The sequence below is a fragment of the Prinia subflava genome, chromosome 9 (genome assembly GCF_021018805.1).
Source record: "Prinia subflava isolate CZ2003 ecotype Zambia chromosome 9, Cam_Psub_1.2, whole genome shotgun sequence".
NCBI lineage: Eukaryota > Metazoa > Chordata > Aves > Passeriformes > Cisticolidae > Prinia > Prinia subflava.
The window spans coordinates 31,901,376-31,913,031 of NC_086255.1; positions in this window are offsets into that span (position 1 = coordinate 31,901,376).

Below are 11,656 nucleotides of genomic sequence, written 5' to 3' on the forward strand. Positions count from 1 at the left end.
TCTCGGGGTGTTTAACAGCCCACGGCTATCTCCAGCTAAAAATAACTTGCTCTAAGGCCTTGGAAGAATCAGCTGGCATCCCTGAGCAGGGAGAAGCACTAACTTTCTGTGTCAGTTCAAAGTTATTCCTGGGAATGAATGAGCCCTTGTTCCGACCACATGCACTGGAATGAGCTCCCTGACTCTGCTGCTGCCTCAGCAGCCAAATGCCAACGTGCACCAGGAGTCAGAAAGCCTCCAGGAGGAGATCTCCGACCATGGCTGCTGGGATCAAACTCTTGTAAAGTGTGTTTCTCTTGTGCAAAAATATCTGGGGCTTTAAAAATCATAATGGTGAGATAGTTTCAAATGACACCAGCGTTTTCCCTGGTTAAATAAACTCCGAGGAACACCCCTGTTCATCAGCAGGAAGATTTTAATGACTACAGAAGCTGTAAAAGGATATTCAGGCTGCCATCAGCAGCTTCAGTAGCACCAGAAAAGGCAGGGCAGGATCTTTAAACACACAGCCCATTAAACACACAGACCACAAGTGTTTTGTTCTGTGTCTATTTAAATCAGAGTAAAAATACACCAACAGAGGGAACAGATTGGCTTTTAAAATATTCCACGAGATAAACAACAGCTTTGTCCAGGTCCAACCAAATGAATTTTACTTTATGAGAAGTTTAAGTAGTCTTGGAGGTCAGGGGAAATGTTAAGGGTGCCACAAGCCGAGCTGCTTTGTAAACTTTTTCCACAAAAATAAGCAACATTGGGTACATAGAATCACAGAATGGTTGGGGTTGGAAGGGACCTCAAAGCCCATTCAGTGCCACCCCTGCCATGGCAGGGACACCTTCCACTGTCCCAGGCTGCTCCAAACCCTGTCCAGCCTGGCCTTGGGCACTGCCAGGGATCCAGGGGCAGCCACAGCTGCTCTGGGCACCCTGTGCCAGGGCCTGCCCACCCTGCCAGGGAAGGATTTCTTCCTAGTAGCTGATCTACACCTACTCCCCCTTGTCCTGTCAGTGCACGGTTTGTAGTCAGAGGGGCTGCTTCAACCCTGTAGTTTTGCTCAGGCTGAAATTATAGAGAGGCTAAACCAGAGGCTTTATGAAAGGAACAAACTGCAACCTCTTAGTGGAAAAAGGGATATTTTACAGTTAGTTAGACAAACCAAGTGTCACCTCTTTTTTATTTTAATCTTATTCCAACCCCGTGATTTCCCAAAAATAGACTCACTCACCAAGAACGTCACATTCATCTTGGTTCAGCTAATGATATTTATACTTTTATATTGGATGGGATTAATTTTCCTATCCTGTTAATGCAGCATGTGATCATTAAATACCTTTACTGCACACATAGACATATATTTTCTGTGTCAGAAAGGAAAGCAACTGGCATTTTAAATTACTGAGTGATAATTGTAGGTGGCCATTTTCCATAGTGCTTAAGGAATTCCTTTCATTATGATAAATGGGTATAATACTCCCTTTTTACACAGAATCGGTTCACAAGTGAATTTATTTGACAGTCATGGCTTGTGGGTCTAGTGAAGAACATTTTCCACAAAGGTGCCTGTGTTAATGTAGTGAACATGTGCAACAGCACCTTATGTAGGAGAGGCACTGAAACACCCCAAATGATGGGTTTGGGTAGTAACACCTTGTACAACTAATGCTGCAGCTCCCATGCTGCCAGATTTCACTGAGCCTAATTTCACATCCACAGCTCAAGGAGTGCTGGGAGTGCCTAAGCAAAAAGAGATCCAATGACAAGCACAGTAAATTATTATCCTGGCATTTTAAGTAAAAGGTTTTACAAAATCGATTCGCAGCCATGCGCCATTAATGTATCAACTGCAAAAGTGAATTCCAGCACGGGAGATCTGCCAAAAAGAAGAGATTTTATCCTTCAGGAGTGAAACAAACAGACATTCAATCAGAGTAGATGTCAGGAAAGCCAAGAGAAATAAGAGCTCCATTCTACACAGCACTGTTTCCTCAGACATAAAAACAGTGATTCAAAAACAGACACTGCTACTTGTGAAACTCTAAAGCTTGAGTTCATGGCTCCTGAATGCACCAGCCCAGTGCCTTCAACAAAACTACCAGAGCCCCTGTAACCTCCCACAGAAAGCAAGAAGAAAACTGCTGGGGTTTGACCATGTTATCAGGCAGCAGCTCCCATGTGGATCTTGTTCTGGGCACAGAGGTTTGTTTCCTCAGCCACGACAACACAGAGAACTTGCCTGGGCCGCTATTTTTCCTGTCAAACAGGAATTTGAGGAACACTGTTTTGCTTCAAAGGAAGCTTTCCCATCTCTTCCATTCAGTGTTGCACTGGTCCCTCATTCATGGGCTATCTCAGGGAGGTTCCTAAAGCCTCCCAGTGTCTGTCCCAGAGCTGCTGGCTTAGTGGGAATGCTGGTGTTCCATCAAAGGTTGGAGAGCTTGGAGGCCTTTTCCAACCATAATGATTCTGTGGGTGTGTGATTCCATGGAGGGTGTGCTGCCCCACATCCATCCTGAACCCCCAGCTGCAGTCTGGGCGTCAGGGGCCATCGGTCCATCCCTGTCGCTACCAGGAAAGGTTTGGCTTTGACTGCTCTGTAACCAAAGACCTGCAAACACAAAGGATCCTGAAGAGGGCTGAAACATCCCACTCGTTTAATTTTGGGGTGGAGTGGATTCTCCATACACATATAAAGAAAATAAGACGATTTTCACAGCTTTCTGCTTTCAGCATGGGACTCGAAGTCACTCCCAAAGCAGGGCATGGCAGCACCATTTCTCCACCCACCCTATGGCCAGATCCATGCCCCAAGCACTGTTGCACTGGGCAGCCTTTTCAACCCTGTGTAAAGAAGAGTAAATGACTTTACCTTAATGAATGGTAAACCCGGCCCACAACTCCCTTTTTCTTTATCAGTGCTCACAGTGTTATTGACACGTGCTGATTCGGAGGGGCAAGCAGACAAAAGTTTTTAATTTGTTACCCCAGTCCTCAATGGGGATGTTAAGGATTTTCCAGACAAAAGACTAAGACTCAGCTAGCCCCAGCTGAATGCCTCTTTCTGTTCATTTGCCTTTTGTGGTGTGACTGCCAACAGTGCTAAAAGAAAGAGCCCTATGACTGACATGCTGCTTCATTCCCGTTATTGGAATCTCTGCTCTGAAACACTGGATCAGCTGAGCCCTGGCAGAGCTGGGAGCAAAACAATATCTTTCCTCTGCAAAGCTCTGTTTGCCATCAGCCTGGCTTTGGATGGGGCAAAACCTTTCCAAAAGCATAAATGGATGATATGTTTTGTTTGCAACCCACACTGTCTGGGCAACATAAAAACTGTGCAATAGGTAAGAGCCGAAACCAAGCAGCCTATGAGTGCAGAGAACAGATTTCAGTGTGAGAGTTACCAAGGGCACCCTCAGCAACTTCACAGACAGCACCAGACTGGATGGGAGTGTGGATGTGCAGGAGGGCAGGGAGCTCTGCAGAGGGATCAGGACAGGCTGGATCCATGGGCTGGATTGTAGAAGGAATTGGAAAGCAGTATTATCACAAGGATAATTCAGCAAAGCCAAGTGCCAGCTCCTGCCCTGGGCTCAGCCCAGGCCCTGCAGCTCCAGGCTGGGGCACAGGGGCTGCAAAGGGCCCCTGGGGAAAGGCCCTGGGGTGCTGTGCCAGGGCTGGACAGGAGCCCAGGGGCGCACGAGGCCAATGGCCCCTGGGCTGTGCCAGCCATGGGGTGGCCACAGGCCCAGGGCAGTGATTGTCCCCTGGGCTGGCCCTGCTGAGGGACCTCGAGGGCTGTGTCCAGTTCTGTCCCTCCAGCCAGAGAGCCCTGGAGGGGCTGGAGCGTGTCCAGGGCAGGGAAGGGAGCTGGGGAAGGGGCTGGAGCCCCAGGAGAGGCTGAGGGAGCTGGGAAAGGGCTGAGCCTGGAGAAAAGGAGGCTCAGGGGGGACCTTGTGGCTCTGCACAGCTCCTGACAGGAGGGGACAGCCAGGGGGGGTCGGGCTGTGCTCGCAGGGAACAGGGACAGGACAAGGGCAAACGGCCTCAGGCTGGGCCAGGGGAGGCTCAGCTTGGGCAGCAGCAGGAATTTGTGCATGGAAAGGGAGCTCAGGCCTTGGCAGGGGCTGCCCAGGGAGGGTTGGAGTGCCCATGCCTGGAGGTGTCCAAGGAAGGGCTGGAGGTGGCACTGAGTGCTCTGGGCTGGGGACAAGGTGGGCATTGGGCACAGCTGGGACTGCCTGGGCTGGGAGGGATTTTCCAGCCTCAGTTATCCCAGGATTCTGTGATTCCATGATTGTATGACAACTGGTATGGACTGCCCTTGCATCCATCACCATGAAGTACCTTTGGGTGGCTGCAGACGTTGGGGAGGACAGAACAAGCACCTATCTTCATTCTAACACTGAAGGGACTGGCAGGTCACTCTCAATATTTGCTTCTCCTCTTGTGAGAGTATACTGGCAAGTACAATAATTTCCTTGGCTTCCTAAAGCCTCACCATCTCTCAAGTCTAGAGGAGATGAAAGCTAAGTTTTATAAAACAGAGCTGTGAGGAGCGGGCAGAGAAGCAAAGTGAGCAGCAGTGAGCTGTTACTGTGGAAAAAATAAAGTGACAAAAGTTAACTGGACCAGATAAGAAATAAATTTTGAACCATATTTAAATGGCCTCCAAACTTCTTGAGATAATTTCCTATAAACCAGCCTTTTACAACTAGGCAGAAGTTGGCACGGCCTTCACTCTTCTAAGGGTAAATGAGGGTAATCAGCATTTCTTAAAAGAAAATAAAATTTCTGAACAGGAATAAAAAATGTAGACGGAATTGAAAAGTAGTATCACAAGGATAATTTACTGCCTTAGAATTAGGAGAAATGTTACCAGACAACATTTTGTTTCCTGAATCTATTAAAAAGCTGCCTTGGTCATGAAGAAAATCTGTGTTAGATGACTGTGGTAATTTTAGAAAGCTGCTGACCAGCCGTGACTGTACATCTGCTGAATAACTTGGCAAACTGCCCCTGTTTCCAGTCCTTCATCCTGAATGATTTAATAAGATGTGGCTTTGAAGGCAGCGTGATCCAGTTGGACTCATTTCATGCCAACTCCTGAATTTTTCCAAAGCTCTTTCAGAGCTTCCCCCCCCCCCTCCCCCCATTTTCCTGCGGGGATGGATGGCACTGGTCAGGGGAAGTCACACTATTGTTGTTAGTATAACATCCCTTTTGTCTTGGGCAAGAGTTGGGTTGTAAAAGAGCACTGCAGCCTGGAACATCTGGTTGGAAGCAGAGCAGAACAAATGGGGACAGGCTGGAAACATCCCATCTCACCAAGCCCAGTGTCTGCCATCAGAGGCAGGCAAAGCACCTCCTTCCTCTCACCAAGACTGAATTCATCCTGAGGTCAGCTGGGTCAGGATTTACCGCTGGAAGGCTGCTCCCAAAGCATCCCTTTCCAGCCCAGAATCCTCCTGCTGTCCGGTCCATGTTCACTCGTGTCTGGTTTGCAGCCGAGTGCCCACTCAGAAGCTGTGACCACCCCAAAGTGCTTCCCTGCAGTTCCTGCCCGTGGGTGGCTGTGGCTGTGGCCACCCACAGTGGAAGTGTTCATCTCTCCCTGTGTCCTGATAATGTCACCTCTGACCCGCCTCAAACTCCTGTTTGCCGTTATGTGGCCGTGCCACACCGACGGCTCCCAGCTGCCTGGAGATCTGCTGGTCTGTTCAAGCCTTTCTCCTCCTTTCCCTACTGAGCTGATGAGCTTGCAGCACAAATCCCTGCTTGCTGCAAGAATTTCTCACTGTTAAATTTCATCCTATCTCTGACTTGTTCTCTGTACTGGGGCACTGTCAAGCTTTGTGCTGTCAAAGTGCTGTCAAGCACTTTCTTACCACGGTCTTCTTCGGCCGTCCAAGCCCAAACCCTGTCTGACATAACCATACTAAAAAGAATGGCACTGGATTGATTGATTGATTGAATAATTAATTAATTGCTCCGGCTGGTTCATAGAATTCCAGAATCATTGAGGCTGGAAAATCCCTCCCAGCCCATGCAGTCCTAGCTGTGCCCGATGCCCACCTTGTCCCCAGCCCAGAGCACTCAGTGCCACCTCCAGCCCTTCCTTGGACACCTCCAGGCATGGGCACTCCAACCCTCCCTGGGCAGCCCCTGCCAAGGCCTGAGCACCCTTTCCATGCACAAATTCCTGCTGCTGGCCAAGCTGAGCCTCCTCTGGCACAGATTGAGGCAGTTTTCCCTTGTCCTGTCCAGTTCTTCCAGGATTCACTATTCTGAATAGTCCCTTGCCTTTAGCATGCTTGAATCTTTGAGCTTTCTTTATGCCTGTATTTTTGGTGCATATACAACCAAGAAATTACTCTTTCCATATGTAGAGCACAGGTCCACACAGTTTCTGTAGTTTCTATCCTCCTCTTACTTGTGTGGAAAAAGAAACTCTTATTTAAATTTACTTTTACCCTCGGAAAACCCAGTTTGGCTGGGTTTTGAGGTTTTCTGAATTTATGTCTGTGTTTTTGAATCTCCAAGCCGTTCCACAGCCTGACTGTTTTGCTGCATGGGGTCATGCTGCTCCAGAACTGGAAGGGCCTGCCACGTTCCAGAAAGGCAACCACATAATTATGGGGTGGCCACACTGACAGTGTTGCCCACACAGGGTGAAGCCACACTGCAAGACCAGAAACTCTGCTTGCAAAGAGGTCAGACCACTTAGGATCCCCAGAGATTCCTGTGTTTTCTAGGAGAACAGGCTGTGTCACACAAGTTTAAACAGTGCCACGCCAGAGGGGAGAGCATATGGAGCACTCTCTCTCTGTTAGGACAGCACGGATGAGACCTGAATTCAGCCCTTTCTGCAGAAAGCAGTAATTACATGTAATTACTGCCTCAGTTTTCCCATTGCTAACCAAAATGTGGCATCAGCTATGGAAAACCCCACCGCTTTCCTTGTGAGAATAAACTGCTCCCTATTCACATGCCCAGAGGGCAAAGAACTGCCCAGAAGAGCAGAAAGCGCCTCTGGAAAGCCCACACTTCAAAAGGAGCAGCAGAGACCTGGCAGTGCCCCCAGGTTAAAGAGGTTTGGCACCGAGGGTACAAAAGCGTGTCCCCAAATGAATGAAGAATCACTCTGCTGAAAGGGCTTTGCACTGGTAAGCTGAGATGTGATGCCAGCTGAGAGAGAATCCAGAGCTTGGGATTCTGGATGCCTCCATCTCACCCAGCAGCAGCAACAACACAGCACTGCCTGCTCAGCACAAGCACCAGCTGCTGCATGTGAGCCAGGGAAGTCCAGGGGGAAGAGGGACGCCCTCCTCATGGGAGGCGAGGTGCACAAGGAACTCCCAAAGGTAAGGTGCTGCCACATCACTTCCCAGTGTGAAGGTGTGACCCAAAAGCACACTGAGTTACTTCAAACCCACACCTCCACCTCCTCTGAGTCTCCACCACACCCCATCACCTTCCTGCCTCTCTCTGTGCCAGATCAGACTCCCATCAGCTCATCTCTGCCTGGCCCCACTCCTCATGCCCAGGGCCAGGACAGGGACACGCTCATGGAGATCTGCTCACCTGGGCTGCCGTGTGTGCCCTGGGAGAGCCGAGCTACTGCGAGCCTGTTCCGTGTCTGCAGGGCCCAACTGCTTCAGAACGATCAAGTTGGGCTGTCAGGAGGATGCAGTGAATTGGGAATCTTTCTGCCCTCATGCTGGAATTCACTTGTTTAGGGAGAATAACTAAAACCCCATGAGTTAAGGACATTCAGCTCTGGGCCACCTGAGTTAATGCAGACCTTGGTCAGGAGGTGACACCCAGGATGTCCCCACAGCAGCACTCCCATGTGTCTGACGTCCCTGCTGCCTCGGCTCTGTGAGGCTCAAAGGCTGACAACAACCAACAGGAACAAGTGCAAGGTGCTGCACCTGGATCAGGGGAACTCCTGGGATCAGTGCAGGGGCTGAGCAGCTGGAGCAGCCCTGGGAGAAGGACCTGGGGGTGCTGGGGGTGAGAGCTGGGACCCAGAACCCCCCCGTGCCCTGGGCTGAGCCCCAGCGTGGGCAGCAGGGCAGGGGGGATTCTGCCCCTCTGCCCCTGTGCTCAGGTGAGAGCCCACCTGCAGAGCTGCCCCAGCCCTGGGGCCAGCACAGGAGGGACCTGGAGCTGCTGGAGAGAGGCCGGGGGAGGCACCAGGATGAGCAGAGGGATGGAGCAGCTCTGCTGGGAGAGCTGGGGATGTTCAGCTGAAGAGAAGAAGCTTTGGGGTGACCCAGTTGTGGGCTTCAAGTGCCTGAAGGAGCTACAAGAAAGGTGGGGAGAGATTTTAGACAAGGGTCTGGAGTGCCAGGACGAGGGGGAATGGTTTTCCACTGCCAGGGATCAGGGATGGATGGGCAGGAATTGTTCCCTGGCAGGGTGGGCAGGCCCTGGCACAGGGTGCCCAGAGCAGCTGTGGCTGCCCCTGGATCTCTGGCAGTGCCCAAGGCCAGGTTAGACTTTGGGGCTTGGAGCAGCCTGGGACAGTGGAAGGTGTCCCTGCCATGGCAGGAGTTTGGTACTGGATGATCTTTAAGGTCCCTTCTAACCCAAATCATTCTGTGACTCTGTGATTATTTCCTCTCCTAAAATCATGGCCACTCATCAGATAATAAGGAACGTCTGCCAGCCAGCAGGAAGAGATTCTTGCTTAGAGATCTGTTCCTTGACAGTGAAGGAATGAGTTTGCATGAGAAGGAAAGCAGAACATGGATTTAGTGGCTAACAGCTTTCCTCCCTGGACCATGTCATTAATATCTTTGGGTTCAAAAGCATTCCACAGAGAGCTGAAACCATGCCTCCCTTGTACAGGTGCATGCAGTGAGCTCTGTACCACTGGAATTACCCCAATGCTCAGACTGGCAATGGGAACATTTTCTCCACTCCTGGAAAGACCAGCTAATGGCATACACCCAGCTGGGGACACAGGAAAGTTTGGGTTCTCTGCCCTTTCACTGCTAAACAAATACACTTCCATTAATGGCAGTTTCAGGCCACCAAAGCAGTGAGGAGCAGGAGGGTTTGTTGATAAGAAAAAAAGGTGTTTTCAAAAGAGGTTGGTGCCTTTTCCAGCTGCACTTTGAATAGAGCTTGGTTTGGAAATGGATGCACCTCTACAGAAAATCCATAGATGAAGCAGAAACAAGGAAATTATTCAGGACAGGACTATTTGATTGCATGGCAAGAGAACAAAAAAAATGCTGCTGTGGAAATGTGAGTCATGAACTAACCACCCTCAGCATCACCAAAACTGAAGATGGAAAGAAAAAAACAATAAAGGAGAACAGAAGAGAGAACAATCTGATAAGGGGTCATTTGGAACAGGCATGTTTGTAAATGGTTTTGGCCTCTTAGATATAAAGAAAACACAAAGACTAAAAAAAGAACATCACAATACTTGTGGAGGATGAAAATGTCAATGTGGCTGTTGTGTAAATGCTTTGTCCAGAGTTTTGGGATATGAACTAGAGGTGTTGGGACTCCTCAGAAAATGCTATCTTATTGATAAGATTTTCCCTGTCCTAATAGAAAATATCCTGTGAAACAATTCAAAATACACATCTGAACAATTTCATGGGATACAACAGGATGTGATGATTTAATGTGATATGAGAGGAGCAAGGAAGGGATCCCATGTGGGGTAACTGTCTGCCCTTGACAACTCAGAACACAGAAATCCCTTTCTGCAACAGAAACTGGGATCACAAACCAGTTTTTATTTAATTACCTTTTAACTTCATGTTTACAATCTCTTAACAAAAAACTCCTAGAGTTTTCTTTTCCTCCCTCACACACAGCAGCTCACGTGCACACTATAATGCACAAAATATTATATGTAATGTGCAAAATCCTTTTCCTACTAAACCCAACTACGGATTCCTTACAGTGAATAATTATGCAGAAGACGGAATGGGCATTTTTTCCTGGTATTTATAAAAACACCTTCAATAGGTTTCAAAGCAACACTGTATGTAGTCTCATGCTGGTTTTGTTATAAAAGATGATCTGCTAGAAGTGATTTCTGGTAGATATGTCTAATATAAACTAAATGAGCCACAGGAAAAGGGCCAAGTAGCTCTGCACAGAGTCACTGGGAGACAGCTAAGTCACACTGCCCTGCACTAACAGAGAGCCCATAACTTTGCCCAGAAGCTTTAAACCACTCATTCCCATATTTTTTCCTTTTCTCTTTCACCATTACAGGCTTTACCTACCCTGTTTGAGTCTTAGCATACTCTTGCATTAACACTTTTTTTTTTTTTTTGATATTGAGGAGGTGGGAGACAGGTGAGGTACACACTTTCCAACAGAATTTCATTAATGGACTAAATCATGAAATTTTATTTATTCACTGAAAATTCTCAGCTGCAGAAGAAATAGCCTGAATATGCAGGCAAGGAGTAAAGTCTGAATCTATATATAACACAGGTCTCCCCAGGATCTGCTGTGGGCCAAAAGCTCAGATAACTCTGTTTCCTTAGCTAGAAGCTGGTATCTGTTCAGTAGTGAGGGTTTAGCTGAAAATGGGTATAATCAGCACGAGGATGTTTTGCTTATGCTTTTGCCCAAACTGTTTTATAACCTGATATGTCACCACTGTGCTGCTCAGGCTTTTCCACAGGATGCTTCTTTTTATTCTTTTCTTTTCTAAGCCTCTCTAAGCTTTTCTGGATAGGTCATTACAATGCCATCATTCCATGCTGCCAGCAGTGCCAGCGGGATGTGACTGAGTGTCTGCAGTAAGGGCTCCCAGCAATGGCCCCAGAGCCACGGGCAGGGCCTGAGCCCAGCAATTCCCCCTGCACACGAGGCACAACTTCTTCCCTGGGCAGTGCCCAGCCCTGAGCACATTGTCCACACAGCCTGGGGGCTCCTCCCTGGGGCTGCTGCACAGCTCTGTGCACACAGATCCCAGCCTGGGATCCTGTGTTTATAACCAGTACTGGTGGTTCTCTGGACAGAGCTCCCAGCTGGAAACATCCCTGGCTGCAAACTTCATGCTCACACTTGTTTTTATACAGCTGCTTATTTCTACCTGCTCTTGCTGGGAACAAAAAAAAAGCGAATTAAAAGGAGTTGAACTCCTCTGAGGAGACTTGGGTTTCTTTATCATGCCATAACTCCCTGACAGGAGGGGACAGCCAGGGGGGGTCGGGCTGTGCTCCCAGGGAACAGGGACAGGACAAGGGCAAACGGCCTCAGGCTGGGCCAGGGGAGGCTCAGCTTGACCAGCAGCAGGAATTTGTGCATGGAAAGGGAGCTCAGGCCTTGGCAGGGGCTGCCCAGGGAGGGTTGGAGTGCCCATGGCTGGAGGTGTCCAAGGAAGGGCTGGAGGTGGCACTGAGTGCTCTGGGCTGGGGACAGGGTGGGCATTGGACACATCTTGGACTTGGAGGGCTGAGAACACTTTTCTCACCTCAATGACCCTGGGATTCTGTGGTTTGGTGATCTATGTGTGTTCCTTCCAACTCAAGAGATTCTGTGATTCTGTGGAAAAATTCACATGCCCCACGCTGCCGACCACTGCAGCAGGCACCTACAATTCCCTCACAGCATCACTACCTTACTTTGAGTGCAATCCAGCTGGTTTTTTAGCAAAAAAAGGAGCCAAAAA